The sequence below is a fragment of the Brachyhypopomus gauderio genome, chromosome 8 (assembly GCF_052324685.1).
Source record: "Brachyhypopomus gauderio isolate BG-103 chromosome 8, BGAUD_0.2, whole genome shotgun sequence".
NCBI classification, from domain to species: domain Eukaryota; kingdom Metazoa; phylum Chordata; class Actinopteri; order Gymnotiformes; family Hypopomidae; genus Brachyhypopomus; species Brachyhypopomus gauderio.
In genome coordinates this window covers 24,632,282-24,652,685 of record NC_135218.1, presented here as the reverse complement: position 1 = coordinate 24,652,685, position 20,404 = coordinate 24,632,282, and the positions used below count along the sequence as shown (strand labels likewise).

At 46.0% G+C, this 20,404-nt stretch overlaps 1 protein-coding gene across 1 annotated transcript in view; it reads right to left on the bottom strand.

Moving 5' to 3' along the window:
• The window catches only part of LOC143522066 (uncharacterized), a 29,531-nt gene extending 12,723 nt beyond the window's left edge, over nucleotides 1-16,808 (bottom strand). The window contains exon 1 of the mRNA XM_077015740.1: nucleotides 16,650-16,808. The gene's annotated coding sequence lies outside the window, so the exon portion shown is untranslated. The remainder of the gene's footprint in view (nucleotides 1-16,649) is intronic.
• Nucleotides 16,809-20,404: the final 3,596 nt, after the last annotated feature.

Below are 20,404 nucleotides of genomic sequence, written 5' to 3'. Positions count from 1 at the left end.
TCATGGAGAAGACGAGTATCCTCAATGGAGATGAAGAGTATCCTCCATACACAAGTCAGCTATCAGAACTGCAGACATAGTGCAGAAACTGTTGTGCAAGCAAAGATGAAATATGTTCAGCAGAATAAACAGGATTTTCTCCCATTAGCCGACCAAAATGTCCTCCTGGTAACAGAGATTCAGGACGAGAACCGACCCGCCAAAGCTGGAGACTGAAAACTACTAGAAGAGCATATGGGAGAGGGAAGCATCACACAACAACAAGGCCCAGTGGGTACTGGACCTGAGAACAGAACACAGCAGCTGCCCAGAACGGACGCGAGCAGGCGTCTAACAAAGGATCTCAAGTATGAAGTGGTGTGCAGCTCCAGAACGTCATCATCCACAACTACTAGAGCAGAATGAAGCTAACCAGCTAAAGCTAACTACTAGAGTAGAATGAAGCTAACCAGCTAAAGCTAACTACTAGCAGAATGAAGCTAACCAGCTAAAGCTAACTACTAGAGTAGAATGAAGCTAACCAGCTAAAGCTAACTACTAGAGCAGAATGAAGCTAACCAGCTAAAGCTAACTGCACTTCATCAACACCTGGCCGCCGAAACGAAGCAACTAACGGATGGAACCCACCCTGAAGGACACACTGAAAACCACACAGACCTGACACAATAACCTACCTCTACAGACCTGATCCAATAAACTACCTCTAAAGACCTGATCCAATAACCTACCTCTATAGACCTGATCCAATAAACTACCTCTAAAGACCTGATCCAATAACCTACCTCTATAGACCTGATCCAATAAACTACCTCTACAGACCTGATCCAATAACCTACCTCTATAGACCTGATCCAATAAACTACCTCTATAGACCTGATCCGATAAACTATCTCTATAGACCTGATCCAATAACCAACCTCTATAGACCTGATCCAATAAACTACCTCTATAGACCTGATCCAATAACCTACCTCTACAGACCTGATCCAATAACCTACCTCTATTGACCTGATCCAATAACCTACCTCTATAGACCTGATCCAATAAACTACCTCTATAGACCTGATCCAATATCCTACCTCCGCACAACATGGATGATCTTCTCAAGCAACGCTCCAGCTAAGATGAGTAGATGCATGAGCTCAGTGCACAGGGGGGACCCAGGAAGACACTAGCAAGAAGACTAGAGGAGCCAAGCACCAGCTACTGGTGAACAGAACAGGAAAGATGAGACAGACCTCCACCTGGATTAACTACATGGAAGACAATGATTCCCCACACATGGATGCTGGAATGCTTGAGTCCATGAGGTCTACAAAGGTCTACGAAGGTCTCTGAGCCTTCTAAGAGAACTCACTGGGGCAGTGGAAGACAACCCTAGAGGTCTTCAGACCATCAGCATGAGTCACCATGATGTTCAGGATTTACCAAGAATAATGCCCTGTCCCTGCAGCTCTTCTGCATAGACCTCAGTTAAATCAGCCTCCTCCTCTGCATGGATTATATCAAGCTATATGCCAGAAGTATATAATCCATCTCTATATAATCCATCTCACCGGTATATACAGCAATGACACCGGAATGTCATTCAGACCACATAAGTGTGGTTACAGGGAGAGGGATGGTAGCTAGAAATGAGGGGATCATACTTCCAGAAGGTAACACAGCAGATATTGAGGACAGCTACAAGTACCTTGTAATGTAAAGGGCAAATGGGAATCATGAAGAGGCCACAAGGAAAGCAGTAACAGCCAAATATCTACAAAGATTGAGGCAGGTCCTGAGAAGTCAATACCTACACTCGACCAAAATCAGGAACCCTGGTAGCACAATAAGCTGGCCAAAGGAGGAGACAGAAGCTACTGATGTTAAGGCAAGGAAACTCCTCTCAATGTATGTAGGGATTCATCCCAGATCCATCATTCTGAGACTAAATAAGGGGGGGGGGGGGCAGTGAGCACCAAAGACACGATCCAGGATGAAGCATGTAAAATCCAAGGAACACGAGGAAGACGGCCCCAAGTGATGAAGTGCTTAGTGAGTGCACCAGACAGCAGCAACATGGAGGCATTCTGAGAAGGAGCAGGAAGCATCATGGGAGTTTAAACCCTTGTGCAATATTTACCACCAGCTAATAGTGGAAGAGGCTGATATGGAAAAGTCCTATCACAGAATGGGAAAGGCTGCATTGATGATAAACTGTATATCAAAATAATATCTGAAACATGAGCAGCAGACGTCGCAGAGCAGATGGGAGACGATTTATCAAGTTTGAACATTTGCAGGTTCATGTCAATATCTGCTAACCACTTTGACTCATTATGGGCTAGAATAATTGATTTGGGGAAAGGAATTATTCAAAGGTTCATGGATAAAAGAGATTCAAAAGTCTTTGGCGGTATGTAAATATGGATTTACACATACAGTTGTGATCAAATTTATTCAACCCCCAATGCTGCGAAGGGTTTTATGGAATTCAGTGCACATTTGTAATTGTGTTCATAATGAAATCTTACAAGGACTTGTTAAAGAACTAAATGCAACTAAGATAGCATCAATTTTTTTTGTCATAAAGTATTAAATGGCCTTTTTGTGATTTCTTCATTGACACAATTATTCAACCCCTTTACGACTACCACTCCTAAGAACAGAGGTTCATTCCAGTGTTTTCCATCAGGTATTGAAAACATCTGTGGATGTCAACGAGCAGCAATCAAGCATGATAAGCACCAATTAGGCAGATTTAAAAGGACTGTGATACTCAGCTCCTTCTAGACATCTACTGGTGTGTTTCCAAGCATGGTGAAGGCAAGAGAATGGTCCCAGAAGACAAGAGAAGAGGTTATTGCTCTTCACAAGAATGGCAATGGATATAAAAAGATTGCGAAGTTGTTAAATATTCCAAGAGACACTATCGGAAGTATCATTCGCAAGTTCAAGTTAAAGGGCACAGTGGAAATGTTACCTGGTCGTGGCAGAAAGAAGATCCTGACCGCGACTGCTGTGCGCTACCTGAAGCGTAATGTGGAGAAAAATCCCTGCGTGACTGCTAAGGAACTGAAAAAAGACCTGTCAGATGTGGGCACTGAAGTTTCAGCTCAGACAATAAGGCGCGCACTGCATAACGAAGACCTCCATGCCAGAACGCCCAGACGCACCCCCTTGCTGACTCCAAAGAACAAGAAAAGTCGACTGCAGTATGCCAAAAGTCATGTGGACAAGCCACAAAGGTTTTGGAACAGTGTACTGTGGTCAGATGAAACTAAATTAGAACTGTTTGGGACAATGGACCAGCGCTATGTTTGGAGAAGGAAGAACCAGGCTTATGAACAAAAGAACACCTTGCCTACTGTGAAGCATGGCGGGGGGTCAATTATGCTTTGGGGCTGTTTTGCTTCTAATGGTACAGGAAAGCTTCAACGTGTGCAGGGTACCATGAATTCCCTTCAGTACCAGGAGATCTTGGAGGAAAATGTGATGGAGTCAGTCACAAACCTGCGGCTTGGGCGACGTTGGACCTTCCAACAGGACAATGATCCGAAGCACACATCCAAGTCCACTAGAGCATGGTTGAACATGAAAGGCTGGAACATTCTAGAGTGGCCATCGCAATCACCAGACTTAAATCCAATTGAGAACCTCTGGTGGGACCTAAAGAAGGCAGTTGCAGTGCGCAAGCCTAAGAATGTGACTGAACTGGAGGCTTTTGCCCATGAAGAATGGGCTAAGATACCCATAGGTCGCTGCAAGACACTTGTGTCAAGCTATGCTTCACGCTTGAAAGCTGTCATAACTGGAAAAGGATGTTGTACTAAGTACTAAAAAATAATGTCACTAGGGGGTTGAATAAAACTAGAGAATGTTGCACTACGTTACGTTATACGGTGACACGGGAAAACAGGAAGTGTATAACATGTTAAAGTGATGCCGTATAGCATTCAGAGACACGTCAATAACTTGTTTGATTATTGTAATTTCACTGTTGTATTCATTAAAGCGACGTGAACAAATGGAATATTGTTCCTATCTATAATCAAACATTCAGGCTCTACCAAACGGAGCTCGCCAACGTTGGAATGCGAATAATGAGTGAGTAGACGGTTAATGCATTGAGGAATAACCCGCCACCGCTGACTCGTGAATTAATACGTCATCGAAGGCAAAGAGAGTGAAATATAAACCCGTACGACCCTACAAACATGAGCGTACGTTGCCCTATTGCGGGCTGTGACTATGTGGCTACACATGCGGAGGCGGCAGTGGTGGCAGCAATGCTAAACATCCATGCGACCACTCACACTGCAGCCCCCAGAGAGCCGCACACGAGCGCTAAGGCAGAGAAGCTCAGACGACCCTCCATCGCGTTGGCAGGGACAGCCGAGACATGGTCGTACTTCCTGACCCGCTGGGACGAATACAAAAGGGGCACTAAGTTGGCCGGTTCTGACATCGTCACGCAGCTGCTAGAGTGCTGCGAGGAGGATTTAAGAAAAGACCTCACTCGCGCGGCAGGCAGTAGTCTTGTGGATAGTGATGAAAAAGACGTCCTTTCAGCTATGAAGGCACTCGCTGTCCGTGCAGAAAACACAATGGTGGCTCGAGTGGCCCTATCCAATATGCGGCAGGGGCATGAGGAGCCCATCAGGTCATTCCATGCTCGCTTGAAGGGGCGAGCAGACACATGTAAATATGAAATGAGGTGCACTAAAGAGGGCTGTGGCCAAATGAATGACTTCACTGAGGAAATATTACGTGATGTGATTGCCCGAGGCATAGCAGACCAAGAGATACAGCTTGACTTACTGGGCGAAAAAAATCAAAATATGCCATTAAGAGACATGATAGAGTATATTGAAGCTAAAGAGTCAGGAAAGCGCTCGGCCTCACGCTTGCTCGACCCCCAAAGCACAGACTCAATCAGCAGCTCATATCGGCGAGGGAAACAACAGGACGTCCGCAACAAAGGGGTCCAAAGAATGGAAAAATCAAAGGCGAAACCTGAGGGGACCTGCACCTATTGTGGCGAGACAGGCCATGGCAAGACGCCACAGTGGCGCATCCGGCGTACTGAATGCCCCGCATATGGCAAGACGTGCCGGAAGTGCAGCCGGCAAAACCACCTCGACAAAGTCTGTCTAGGTGGCCGCTCATCCAGACCCCCACCAGAAGAAGCTGACGGAGTGTGCGAGGAACAGCAGATGGTAGCGTTTGGCGAATTATGCACGCTCACCATGGACGGTGACAACAACAAGGTGTGCACACTGCCCTTAGCCCACCATCTGTATGACGACATGTGCGACAAATGGATGAAGCGCCCGTCTACCCCACAACCATACATCCGCCTCACCCTCGCTGTCGAGCGTGAGGACTACAAAGCACTGGGTCTTGACCTTCGGAAACACACCCGCGCTGTGACCCTACCCGCCATGGCTGACACGGGTTGCCAGAGCTGTCTGATCGGCGTCAAGGTTGCCCAGCAGCTGGGTCTGAGCACTGACGACCTCATCCCGGTGTCCATGACCATGAGAGCTGCGAACAATGAGGGAATACGCATCCTCGGGGCCGCCATCGTCAGGTTCGCTGGCAGCAGCAGTGACGCCCGAAGGTTGGAAACGCGTCAGGTCACATACGTGACGGACACCTCAGACCGTATATTCCTCTCTCGTACAGCCTGCGTGGACCTCGGCATGATATCGGACAAATTCCCAACCCTCGGCGAAGTCAACCTGGCAGCCTCAGACCCGTGTGACTGCCCACGACGTGCAGAGCCTCCAACCAAACCTACCACGATTCCCATGCCAGCCACGGAGGCCAACAGGGAGGCGTTACGGGAGCACCTCCTACAGCTATACGCTCAGAGCACGTTCAATACATGCCCTCATCAGCCCCTGCCAAGGATGTCCGGTCCCCCACTTCGCCTCATGCTCGACGACGACGCAGTGCCAGTGGCCCACCACACCCCCATCCCAGTGGCCATACACTGGCAGAGCGAAGTAAAGGCCGGCCTCGACCAGGACGTTCGCCTCGGCGTGCTGGAGGAGGTACCCATTGGCACACCAGTGACATGGTGTCACCGGATGGTGATATGCGCGAAAAAGACTGGCAAGCCACGGCGCACCGTTGACTTCCAGGCCCTGAACAAGCACGCCCTCCGTGAGACCCACCACACACAGTCACCATTCCACCAGGTGAGGCAGGTACCCAGCGGGAAGTACAAAACCGTGTTCGATGCCTGGAATGGCTACCACAGTGTCCCACTGCACGAAGATGACCGCCACAAAACGACCTTCATCACCCCATGGGGGAGATACCGGTACCTCTCAGCCCCGCAAGGGTACATAGCATCGGGGGATGGTTACTCACGGCGATACGACGAGGTGGTCGCGGATATTGGCAACAAGACGAAGTGCGTGGACGACTCATTGCTGTGGGCTGACACCATCGAGGAAGCGTACTTCCAAGCGGCACAATGGCTCGATATCTGCGGCAGGAACGGCATCATCCTCAACCCCGACAAGTTCGTCTTCGCCTCACCAACGGTGGACTTCGCTGGCTTTACCATCACCATGACTGACGTTCGGCCATGCAGTCGTTACCTGGAGGCCATCAGAGACTTCCCCCGGCCACGTAACGTCACCGACGTCAGGTCCTGGTTTGGTCTAGTCAACCAGGTGGCCTAAGCCTTCAGTATGGCTGAGCGCATGCAACCGTTCCGGAGACTCCTGCAGAATGGCGTGCGCTTTGAATGGTCCTCAGAGCTGGAGGATGTCTTCCGTGAGTCCAAGGAGACGATCGTCCGAGAGATCGAGTGTGGTGTCCGCATCTTCGACAAGTCCAAGCCCACATGCCTTGCTACAGACTGGTCAAAGGAGGGGGTCGGTTTCTGGCTGTTCCAGAAGCACTGCAAGTGCACTCCAATCAAACCATTCTGCTGCACCGATGGCTGGAAGGTGACCCTGGTCGGGAGCAGGTTCACCCATGCTGCTGAGTCTAGATACGCACCCATAGAAGGTGAGGCACTTGCTGTCGCCGACGCGTTGGACAAGGCCCGCTACTTCGTGTTGGGCTGCAAGGACCTCATCGTGGCTGTCGACCACAAGCCATTGCTCAAGCTCCTCGGCGATAGGGCGCTCGACGACATACCCAACCCTCGCCTCAGGAACCTCAAGGAAAAGACCCTGCGCTACCGCTTTCGCATCATACATGTCCCGGGCATGAAGAACAGGGCAGCGGACGCCATGTCGCGCAGACCAGTTGGCACGCCTTGCCCATCGCCCATGGATCTCCCAGACGATAACGCTGCCGTGGTAACCCACCTCTCACCCAACGCTCACGCCGATGTTCTGTCTCTCATTCGACGGATGGGGCCCGTGGGTGACGATGACGGTGGTGACCTGACCTGGTGCGCTGCAGGTCTTGAGTCACTGCAGTCTGTGACATGGGACCGCGTCAGGGAGGCCACCAGCAGTGATGATGACATGCGAGTGCTAGAGGAGATGGCGGCAGACGGCTTTCCCGAATCCAGGGCGGGGATGCCTGCGGCAATCCGTGGCTTCCACCAGTATCGCGAGGACATTACGTCAGCTGATGGGGTTGTCCTGTACAGGGACAGGGTGGTGATACCGCCCTCTCTCCGCAGCGAGGTGCTGGACGCCCTGCACGCCGCTCACCAGGGTGTCTCCATGATGACCGCCCGTGCCGAATCATCTGTATTCTGGCCGGGCATGTCGGCCGACATCCTTGCCACTCGGAATGACTGCGAACACTGTCATCGGATGGCGCCCTCTCAGCCTGCTGCGCCACCGACTCCCCCCATCTTGCCCGTGTACCCCTTCCAGGCTGTGTGTGCTGACTTCTTCATGCACAGAGGTGTACACTACCTTGTGATAGTGGACCGTTACTCTAACTGGCCGGTCATATCCAGGTCTGAGGGTGGCGCCGCAGACCTCATATGCCACCTGCGCCGGGCCTTCGCCACATACGGGACGCCTGAAGAACTAGCGTCCGACGGGGGGCCCGAATTCACCTCTGCTGACACCAGATCCTTCCTGCGTAGATGGGGCGTGCACCACCGCCTCGCGTCTGTGGCCTTCCCCCACAGCAACTGCCGTGCTGAGATCGGCGTCAAGACGATGAAGCGGCTCATCACAGACAACACTGGCCCGAAAGGGGAACTGGACACCGACTCCGTACAGAGGGCGATACTGCATTACCGCAACACACCCGACCCTGACACGAAACTTTCCCCTGCGATGTGCGTCTTCGGCCGGCCAATACGGGACTTCATCCCGATTCCACCCGGGAGATACAGGCCCCATGCAACGTGGCGTGAGACTCTGACACTGAGGGAGGAGGCCCTCCGCAAACGACACATCCGCGCAGCTGACAATTGGGCGGAGCACACCAAACGTCTGCCACCCCTCAAAGTGGGGGACTTGGTACGCATGCAGAACCAGACCGGGCCTTACCCCAACAAATGGGACAGGACTGGCCGCGTCGTTGAGGTGCGCCAGCATGATCAGTACGTGGTCAAGGTTGATGGATCAGGCAGGGTCTCCCTTCGGAACCGGAGATTCCTGTGCAGGTTCCACCCCGTTCACAACAGCCTGCCTGCCCCCCGGTCTATCCACGACGATCTGGCAACTCGCGCTAGCACCCCACCGCCTGTCACGCTGCCACTGCTGTCCGGCCCTCTGGATGGTCCAGCGACGACTGCGACGGGGCCAGGATCCCCCTTGCCTCTGAGCACCTTGCCTGTTGCCCTGCCTCCCTTGGACTCTTCCCGGCTCGCTGGGAGGCCTCTCACACCAGTGGCCTCAGCCCAAGGCCCCCTCCCTACGTCGCCTGCTCCTGTAGCCCCTGCGGCTGCCCCGCCTCCATCGCCCGACGTGCCACCTGCGATGGGCTTGCGGCGGTCCACAAGGCCGTCCGGCGTGCCTGCCTGGCACAAAGACTATGTTGTAGGGTAGCCTTTAATGGGTTTCTGGGCATAGTACGATTTGTTTCGGTGTACGTTACCGCTTAGTTCACTGTTTGCCATTGTTTCTGCACTATTTATGCTACCTGCATTTTGTTATTCTTCAGCCTTTGTTTACGGGTGTTAAAGGCTCGGGGGGAGATAGAGAATGTTGCACTACGTTACGTTATACGGTGACACGGGAAAACAGGAAGTGTATAACATGTTAAAGTGATGCCGTATAGCATTCAGAGACACGTCAATAACTTGTTTGATTATTGTAATTTCACTGTTGTATTCATTAAAGCGACGTGAACAAATGGAATATTGTTCCTATCTAAAAACTGAAAATGATGTGAGCACAGTAAAGACATTTGTGGTTATTCCATCATAAATATTATGTTATGTTTGTCTAATTTATAAGTGCCTCTTTGATATAATTGTAAATAAGATGACTGAAATGATCAAAATCAATGTCAAACTGGCCAAAACACTTTATTTCAGTGGGGGTTGAATAAATTTGATCACAACTGTAGCTGAGTGTAGCTTGAATTTAATGGTTACATGACGCCAACACTTAAGACGTAGGAATCAAGAGGAGACCGACCCGCCAGATGAAGGGGGGGGGGGGGGGGGGGTGTGAGCAGGCCCGCTCACCGTGTGTTAACAGAGGTTGGCTGGTGCGGCCGGCTCATGTGTGAGAGCAGAGACCCATCTGTTTTTGTGCTTGAAAAAAAGGTCAACTGACCGCAAAGGAGAAACCGACCACGTGTGGTTTCAGGTGCGGCAGCCGAGCTGCGCTCTTTTATGAAAACAAAACTCAAGCAGGAAAGGGGGAGGTATTAGACAAATATTTACAAGTAAAAGCACAAATGTTTTTTTCTTTCAAAGATGTCAACACATTTTTTTTCCCATCAATAATAAGTTTGGTTATTTGTCGAACTGCTAAATAATGATGCATTTGACAGAAGAAAAAATATATTTTTAAAATGTTTCTTATTATGATAAAACTCATACTTGAGCAAGGGAGAGAGAGAGAGAGAGAGAGAGAGAGAGAGAGAGAGAGATGAAGAGAGACAGAAAAGGAGAGAGAAAAGAAAAAAGATCAGTAGAACTCTCGGAAATGATCTGACATTCTAGAACACTTAAATAGCCTCTGACCTTCAGACATAATCTGTCTATATTGTGTGTTCTGTTTGGTCACTTTCACTCATTTGCGTTATATGATGTAATACCCCTTTCATGAACCATAATTTAACATCCTAGATATCAGAGGTGGGACCAAGTCAGTGTTTTGCAAGTCTCAAGTAAGTCCAAGTCTTTATCCTCAAGTCCCGAGTCAAGTCTCAAGCAAAGACAGTCAAGTCAAGTCAAGTCTCGAGTCAAGACAGGCAACAGTCAAGTCAAGTCCCAAGTCTGAAACTTGGAATTTCAAGTCCTTTCGAGTCTTTTTTTTTTTTTTACCAATGTTGCAGGTATATTTCAAATGTAAATAATAGACGTGTTCTTTTTTAAATTCTCCTCAAATCTTGATAAAACATGTGCAACTGAAAACACAAAGTATAAAAAAAATTTAAATTACACCTCTTTATTGCACAGTTCAATTTGTTAAAATTAGCTGCAAAAATATTCATACTTTAAACTACAATTTTCCAGAAATAAATATTCTGTGAAAAAGTCATAAGTAGAACTCCATGTTCAAATAAAAAGTGCTGATATTTTCACAGTACAATACAAAGAACCATAACAGCATTTTTCCCTCTCTTCTCTTATCTGGTTTCTTGGAGAACATGTGTGTCCATGTGTGAGTGACACAAGACAAACAAATATAAGAACTGAACAATTAACAGGAATCAGGAATGCAACTTTAGACATTTCAGTAAACTATTCTGCATTGCATTTGCAAAAGACCAAACTGGCCAAAAGTCTGTATGTCATTTGTGCACGATGAGGCCGTAGAATGATGTCCCCATAGCTGAAAACTCGCTCCACTTTTGTCAATATTTTTTTTCTCGACGTAGATGTCTTCAAATACACAATCCATGCTGAGATAGAACTGGATATGATGGTGACAGAGAGAGGCTATCTTCCCTGAGTTCAGATACAGAACCCAGGGTTGCCAACTCTCACGCATTGAGCGTGAGACACACGCATTTGACCACCTTCACACGCTCACACGCCACACATCCGATTTCTCACGCCGAAAAAAAAATCTAGTTTATTTACCTCTGATCCTTATCTATGATTCAATGAGTTACTAGTTCGCTCTGGCACCAACTACTGGCGATCGATCGATCGCGATATAATACTTTCCATATAAGATGGAATTTGTGTCCATTTTACACCCCGCCCGGTAACAATTCACGTTCGCTGACCCCCCCATTTGATTGGTTGTGCTGCAGCTCATGCGCGCACACACACACACACACACACACACACACACACACACACACACACACACACAACGTACAGAGTGTGGAAAAGCAGAGGACCGGTCTGCGTCAGAAGGACGGAAATGAAATTAATGGGGCGCACATTATAAATATTAATATGCGTTTTAAAATTTAGATTTGGGGTAAAAAAATCAAGTCTTTGCAAGTAAACAGGTTCAAGTCCAATTCAAGTCCCAAGTTATTGGTGTAAAAGTCCAAGTCAAGTCTAAGTCTCTGAATATTTTTTCAAGTCAAGTCAAAAGTCTTAATATTAATGACTCGAGTCTGACTCGAGTCCAAGTCATGTGACTCGAGTCCCCACCTCTGCTAGATATGCTTATAAATCTAAAAATAAATCAGTTCAGCACTATACGTACCAGTAGATCATAAATGGATGATCTGTGTGTCCCTTAGAAATCTTCAAATACACATTTCATACACACTTTAAGAGGACCCTTTCCACACATAAACTTCTGCTAGCATTCACACTTCCGCTAGCTGTTCGGAATGCAGGATCTCTTGTGATTTTCAAACGTAGACTGAAGACTGTTTGTTGAGTCACTATGATCACTAACACCACAGATATCACTTGTTGTTCTTGTACTTTATATTGTATGTTTATTTATGTCTATATTTATTTGCACTTCTAGGTATCGTTTTTTTTTTATTCCTGTGGTTTATTTGCAATACTACGTAATGGCCTTGATTCCTGAAGTTTAATACTAGTCTGGCTCAAGGCTATCTTGAAATCTAACCTATCTACGCAGCTATCTAGGATGCATTCTGTAATAAGAAAGCATCTTTTCTCCAAACAATGTAAATACAAATACTGTACATAATACTGCAAGAGATGACACGTGTAGAGTTCTTTCACGCTTCATCTCTACCTGACCAACTGCAGGTAGTCTTAGTCCTAGTGGTTACATCTTCATCTCTACCTGACCTACTGCAGGTAGTCTTAGTCCTAGTGGTTACATCTTCATCTCTACCTGACCCACTGCAGGTAGTCTTAGTCCTAGTGGTTACATCTTCATCTCTACCTGACCCACTGCAGGTAGTCTTAGTCCTAGTGGTTACATCTTCATCTCTACCTGACCTACTGCAGGTAGTCTTAGTCCTAGTGGTTACATCTTCATCTCTACCTGACCTACTGCAGGTAGTCTTAGTCCTAGTGGTTACATCTTCATCTCTACCTAGTCTTAGTCCTAGTGGTTACGTCTTCATCTCTACCTAGTCTTAGTCCTAGTGGTTACTTCTCCATCTCTGCGTCCCCACTGCAGATGTTGCATGATTAAAAGGACCAGGATATTAGAATGTTGAGAGGAGTATCTGATTGGATGGAGAACTCATGACATTTGTGTTCATTAGAGCAACGTGTTTGCTGAACACAGGTCTGATTGGTTGAACACAGGTCTTATTGGCTGAACACAGGTCTTATTGGCTGTACACTGGTCTTATAGGCTGAACACAGGTCTTTTGGTGTATCGTCATTTGGTGTAGGGTGGTTGCATATGACAAGCATCTGCGTGGTCTTCAAAGCAGAAGTGTAGTTGAGATTTTACTGTCCTGAAACTATCAGGAAGCTAAATGCTATAGCGCTCTGTTGTGGTGAGGGCCATCAATCTGAAGATTCGGGCTCAGCTGTACACCCAACTGTACAACACCAACTGTACAACACATATTTATCTTCATAGACACACTCTAGATTGTATTCAGAGGAATATATTCACGTTCCTTGTGATTCCAGCAAAGCCACCATTGAAGACAGGAGGTCTCCTCAGAGTCCAAATATATCAGCTTGGCCTGAGGACATCGGTTCCGATCCGGTGTCCTTGCCATGGAGTAATACTACTCTCTGATCTAACTCAAATGATTAAGGCCATTTGCTGGTGAAAAGCCTTTCTGGTATATATAACAAATACTGATTTGGGAAAATCAGAGATTACTTATGAAAATATGACGGTGGGTCCAGTCATCTACAGGATGAAACATCCATTTGAGGGCTGATGATGGTAACAGCACTAAAAACATCAGCTTACACAACACTGTATTATTATGAGAGACATTTATATAATTTATGTAGCACCTTTTGCAAACCCAAGGACACAGATGTCAGTTTTCAGAATCAAATCACACACACACACACACATACACCAATGAAAAGAAGCAGACAATTTGCACACAGCACACTCAGAAACCACAGAAACCCTTTGGGGCACTGAACCAGGTGCATGGAAAAAGAGGATACACACACACACACACACACACACACACACACACACACGCGCGTGCACACACACACACACACACACACACACACACACGTACACACGTACACATGCACACATGCGCGCGCACACACAAACACATACACGCACAGACACATACACACACACACAAGTGGACAAGCACACACACAAATACGCACACACACACACACACATATGCATGTGCACACGCACACACATACACACACGCATGCACGCACACACGCACATGTGCACACACACACACATGCGCGCGCACACCCACACACACACACACACACACACACACACACACACACACACACACGCACGCATGCAGAGTTCACACTAATACAGGACAACTTAGAATATCTAATCAACCTAGCCTCCATATTTTAAGACTACAGGAGGAAACTCCACTCAGACAGGGACATGACTCCAAGGCACTAGTTATAAGAGTTATAAGAGCGTTATAAGAGTTATAAGAGAGTTATAAGAGATATAAGAGAGTTATAAGAGGCAAATGTGTTAACTACCATGCTGCTCTGTGTATGTTAGCCCTCTTGCTCTTATATGATTGCCTGCTTCTTGTGAATTTTATCCTTAAATGAAAGATTAACACAAATGAATGAAGAGAGATGCTATTCATCCTCACATCAATAAACATTATTCATAGCTGCACATAAACATTATTCATAGCTGTATATAAGTAAACATTATTCATAATTGCACATAAACATTACTCATATCTGCACATAAGTAAACATTATGGAGAACTGCCCTCTGATGGTGTAGATACAGCAGTTAGTTCTGAAAGCATAGAACTGTGAAGAAAAAAACCCCACATCAATAATGCTGGGGGATTTCATCTCGTCTTATAATGACATGTTCAAATGTGTTTTCTTCTTTATTTCACTTTAGATTCTGTTTAGATAAATTCAGTGAGCAAAATGTTGCACCTAAAAGATTTATCCTTTACCTGATAAAGTAATATTAAAAAACTAAGAACGAAAATGACTAATAAGTAACTGAAAGGGGTACTGTAATGAGATACTGGTTTCATTTCGGCCTGTTGAGAAATCTCAGAATTGGAAGGTTTAATTTCACATTTTCCTTTGTCTCAGTTCACACAAATGAAGATTGCATCGTCCTAACCTGCCATTATCTCTTGTGTACGCACCACCTTGACCTGCCTCTAACTCACTGTGTACACACCACCCTGACCTGCCTCTAACTCTCAGTGTACACACCACCCTGACCTGCCTCTAACTCTCAGTGTACACACCACCCTGACCTGCCTCTAACTCTCATGTACACACCACCCTGACCTGCCTCTAACTCTCAGTGTACACACCACCCTGACCTGCCTCTAACTCTCAGTGTACACACCACCCTGACCTGCCTCTAACTCTCAGTGTACACACCACCCTGACCTGCCTCTAACTCTCAGTGTACACACCACCCTGACCTGCCTCTAACTCTCAGTGTACACACCACCCTGACCTGCCTCTAACTCTCAGTGTACACACCACCCTGACCTGTCTCTAACTCTCAGTGTACACACCACCCTGACCTGCCTCTAACTCTCATGTACACACCACCCTGACCTGCCTCTAACTCTCAGTGTACACACCTGACCTGCCTCTAACTCTCAGTGTACACACCACCCTGACCTGCCTCTAACTCTCAGTGTACACACCACCCTGACCTGCCTCTAACTCTCAGTGTACACACCACCCTGACCTGCCTCTAACTCTCAGTGTACACACCTTCTCATTGGAAGTGAAACTTGTGGGAAGCAACGTTAAAGGAAAATCCAAACTCAAAAATCATATTTAACTATATGTCATGCCTTACAAATCAATGCTTACAAAAGCATTGCACTGCATAATTAAAAGTTACACAAATTACTTTTTTACAAGTTGTATTTTATGAGGTGACTTACTCAGTGACAGTTAAGGACTGGGTTATGGGGGGCTTTTTACAGAGTTTTTTATGTGTCATTAGCTTATTGTAAGCAAAGTTTCAGTTCCTCATCTATGTTTCCCTACAGGACCTTCAATAGTGGGATGGATGACACATTTAGATATATTTATTTATTTAGATATTGTTTATGTACATATATTTGCCAGGTATTTAGTTCTATGCCAAGATATGAAATGGCAGCTCAACATACACTTGCAAATATGGGGCAGTCATTGTCCTGTGGTAGGGAACTTGTCTTGTGACCGGAGGGTCGTGGGTTCGATTCCCAGACCTGAGCCCATGACTAAGGTGCCCTTGAGCAAGGCACCTAACCCCAAATGCCCCCCGGGCACCAGGCTAGGGCTGCCCACCGCTCTGGGCATATGTGCACCACAGCCCCCTAGTAATAAGTAGTGTGTGTGTGTGTTCTAATTGCACAGATGGGTAAATGCGGAGGGCAAATTTCATGCAGCAAATTTTAATTTATGTTTAATTTAATTATTTTAGAAAGTATGTACATCATGCTATATTGGTCACTGAGCAACCAATTCTGCTAAAATAAACTGGTTTCACAACCTCTTTATAATTGTGTGATATGTGACATGAACATTTCCTCCATTATGTGGTGACCTGATCCACCCTGACATACGTTTGTTCCTAAAGTTAAGACACATGTGTCTAAATGCATGTGTTAGTACACGGATATAGCGGATGGCTCATTAAGTTGGTCATGGTTAACACACACACACACACACACACACACACACACACACACACACACATACACACACACACACACACACACATCCTGTTACCCAATGCTCCTACTTCCTGCAGTTTCCTTGTTTAGAGCTACGAGAGGGTTCAGTACGACTCATTAGACATGAAGCCACAAACGCTCTATATTTGCTGACGAATCCCCTGAGCTTATATGTTACTATATAAGTTACTGAACTTGATCTTACAAATAGAAAAAGAATTTAAAAACACTTTTTATAGCCATTTTGGTTCAAAGAGGAATGGTCAAGAAAAAAAAAACATATCTCTTACCTGACAAGGCAAAAACCAAAGGAAACGATCAGAAGGTACAGCTTTGTGTTTCCAAGATAAGAGAGGTTTGGTTTCTTTGAACAACTACAGACAAAAACTGTGGTTCACTTCTCGCTTCTGCTGAAACCAAGTGACGTCCTGCTGGCCTGGAGAACTCACTTCCCCTACTAAATGTTTTATGTAACAAAATCCCCAGTAGACTTTTCCACCACAAAGTCCTTTTGACTGACATTTAAAAAAAAAAGTGTCTGTCAGTTTCTGTCTGACTTCTGATCATGAAGAGAGGAACCTTTAGGGAGATTTTAAGAAAAACAAGGCCTTGAACAGATCCAAACACTGCGCTCTGCTATAGCACTGTGCTGAAGACTCGCCTTTCACTCCAGCACCTCTGATGACTATGATGTCCATGTGCAGCTATTTATCATTAGAAGTCTACAGGAATATGAATATATGAATAAATGAATAAAAATATACGAATAATTGGCTCCCCGACCAGGGTGAATTCACTTTGTCCTTACTATGCTTAGCATATCTCCTACCCACATCATAAAATATAAATCTCTGGGGTAAAGGTGGGAGGCTCAGCACAGCACGTTAAACCATATCCCCACTGCCTTCCCGCAGGCTCTGGGGAGGGGCGGGACAGGTGCAGAGGCAGCGAGGTCCTGACTGAGGCAGCGAGGTCCTGACATCACTTCCTAAACCAGTCGCAACAGCCCAGATGCTGTTAGCCCCAACACCAGGTTTCTGGAGGACTAACATCTCCAACAAGCTCCAAAAGAACTAAATATCAAAACCTCACTGAGGAAGCACAAACCAAACCCCTGAATGTGAGACGTGGGGTGCAGGAGAGCCCCCAGCAGCAGCTCTGCATTCCCAGAAGGCTGTGCGGGCCGTAGTCTGAGCAGACTGTGTCTGCAGTAATGGATCTTCTGATGTTTAATCGCCTGCAGGGCTGACACACAGGACCAGCCCACGGTCGTATTTACTCGCCTGCAGGGCTGACACACAGGACCAGCCCACGGTCGTATTTACTCGCCTGCAGGGCTGACACACAGGATCAGCCCACGGTCGTATTTACTCGCCTGCAGGGCTGACACACAGGACCAGCCCACGGTCGTATTTACTCGCCTGCAGGGCTGACACACAAGATCAGCCCACGGTCGTATTTACTCGCCTGCAGGGCTGACACACAAGACCAGCCCACGGTCGTATTTACTCGCCTGCAGGGCTGACACACAGGATCAGCCCACGGTCGTATTTACTTGCCTGCAGGGCTGACACACAGGATCAGCCCACGGTCGCATTTCTCCCTCCATTCAGCACCAGTCGGTCTGTGCTGATGTGAAATCTCATGGGGTAAACCAAATGAGATATGCAAAAAAATTAATTAAAAACCCCAATCAAAATAGCAGAGATGAGCAAAAACCATAATTATTATACCATGTTATTATTACTTATGCCATAATTACTTATAACATAATTAATTATGCCATAATTATTTAAGAAACATGCAATTTATAGAAGATCTTGTTATGCACCAAGCTTATTCCACAGGTAACACTATTTTGGCGATGTGAGTCATTGTTTAAGGTTTAAACCTGTCCACCTTTTTAAAAATTGCACATATTTGATCACCACATCAAATTGGCATGGTCCATATCGAAGTGTGATATGTTCCCTCAAATCTGAAGTCAATGACTGTCCCAGGAAACAGGAAACTGTACAAACTGATGGGGAAATTGTGTAGGCCTGCAGATTAAGCTGGTAGTCTGTAGCAGGTCACTGGATTTTTATTCTGGAGTCTGATTAATGTCTGATTAATGTCTGCATCATACAGTGCTAGATATAGATCTGTTACTTTTATCAACTTCTGGAAATGCTTTTCTGGGTATTGACACTCTCAAAGATGTTTCCACCTATTCACAGTTCGCTGCCTCTGCCTTCCTTTGAAATGTGTTGAAATAGAGGCGCGCACACACACACACACACACACACATAGCATGTGTGATTACTTAGTGCCAGTGTACATAGTGTGCCATCTCTAATGATGCTATAAACACATTGTGGCTTTTCTTAATTAATCTCTGTTCTTGAACATTTTTTAAATGAGTGTACCAATGCCCCCCACCCCCACCACAGTTAAACAACAGTTAAACAAATCCCGGTGTTACACCGAATTCTGCGACCGTCGAATTTTGTGACCGCAGAGGGCGCTATTTCGCAGTTTCAGTTAGTTTCAGTTCACAGGCACGAGCGCTTTACGAATGCTGCGTAAGCTACGCCGACGCGCTTTCTTTTCTCGTTTTGCTGCTGTCCACGAGCCAAAATATGAGAGATGCGTGTATTTACATTTTATGTCGTCTGTTAACAAGAATGTTTCATTACAACATTTTTACACGTGACGACAGGAGTAAAGTCAGCCAATACATACGCCTGACAATAGCAAACTTTTCATAAGTTATGTAAGCTGCTGTCATTTGGACCTCATTCCGAATGGTAATTATACACTTCTGAATAAAATGTTTAAATATAGTCTACTAAAACGTTTTTAAAACGATCTTTTAATATTTTTTGAAGATACATTAAAGTCACAGATCCAGTTGGCAGCTGTCAGAATGGGTGACTCCTATGCCACGGTCAGTCTGTCCACTCCATTCATGAATGTTTTTCTTTGGCTAACAGGTGTAGGGATGGTAAGTCACCTGAAAACATTTGGTTGGGTTTTAACTAGTTTGTATGGAGATGGACAGCAGTCACATATTTAGACAGCAGCCGTCAGAATCGGTGACCCCTATTCCAAAGTGCACTTGTCCATTCCATTCATAATTTTTTTTTTCTGTCTAATTAAGGTGAAGGGATGGTAGGTCACCAGGAAAGACATGGCTGTTTTCAAAATGATTATAGGTGGAAATTCAGTGGGGTCACATTAAGAACTGGTGACCCCATGCCAAGGTACATCTGTCACATCTACCATGGAAACACATCACCCACTGTGACTCCACAATAACAGAAAACAGTGATAGCAAAAACGTTTAGTAGACTATATTTAAACATTTTATTCAGAAGTGTATAATTACCATTCGGAATGAGGTCCAAATGACAGCAGCTTACATAACTTACTTATGAAAAGTTTGCTATTGTCAGGCGTATGTATTGGCTGACTTTACTCCTGTCGTCACGTGTAAAAATGTTGTAATGAAACATTCTTGTTAACAGACGACATAAAATGTAAATACACGCATCTCTCATATTTTGGCTCGTGGACAGCAGCAAAACGAGAAAAGAAAGCGCGTCGGCGTAGCTTACGCAGCATTCGTAAAGCGCTCGTGCCTGTGAACTGAAACTAACTGAAACTGCGAAATAGCGCCCTCTGCGGTCACAAAATTCGACGGTCGCAGAATTCGGTGTAACACCGGCCCCAATACATTTTGTGCAAATACTCTTATTCCAACACTAGGAGGCAGAAAGGATCCAATTATACGTTATTTTAAATTTATCTCAAATTAACTCTCATATTAAATAATTTTGACATGAAACGCGCCAGAGGGTGTCAAAACATCACAGGAATCCGACAGTGCTTCATCTTAAACGCATTAATGACATTTATTAACTATTAATCCATAAAGAATTTCTATATAATCGTTTAGATACCGGCAGTCTTAACAATTAAAAAGCTCATTGGCTGACAGCCTACCTGTTAACCTGCGTTAACCTGCGTGGCACGCAGGTGCTGCTGTGTTGCTGGGCGTTGA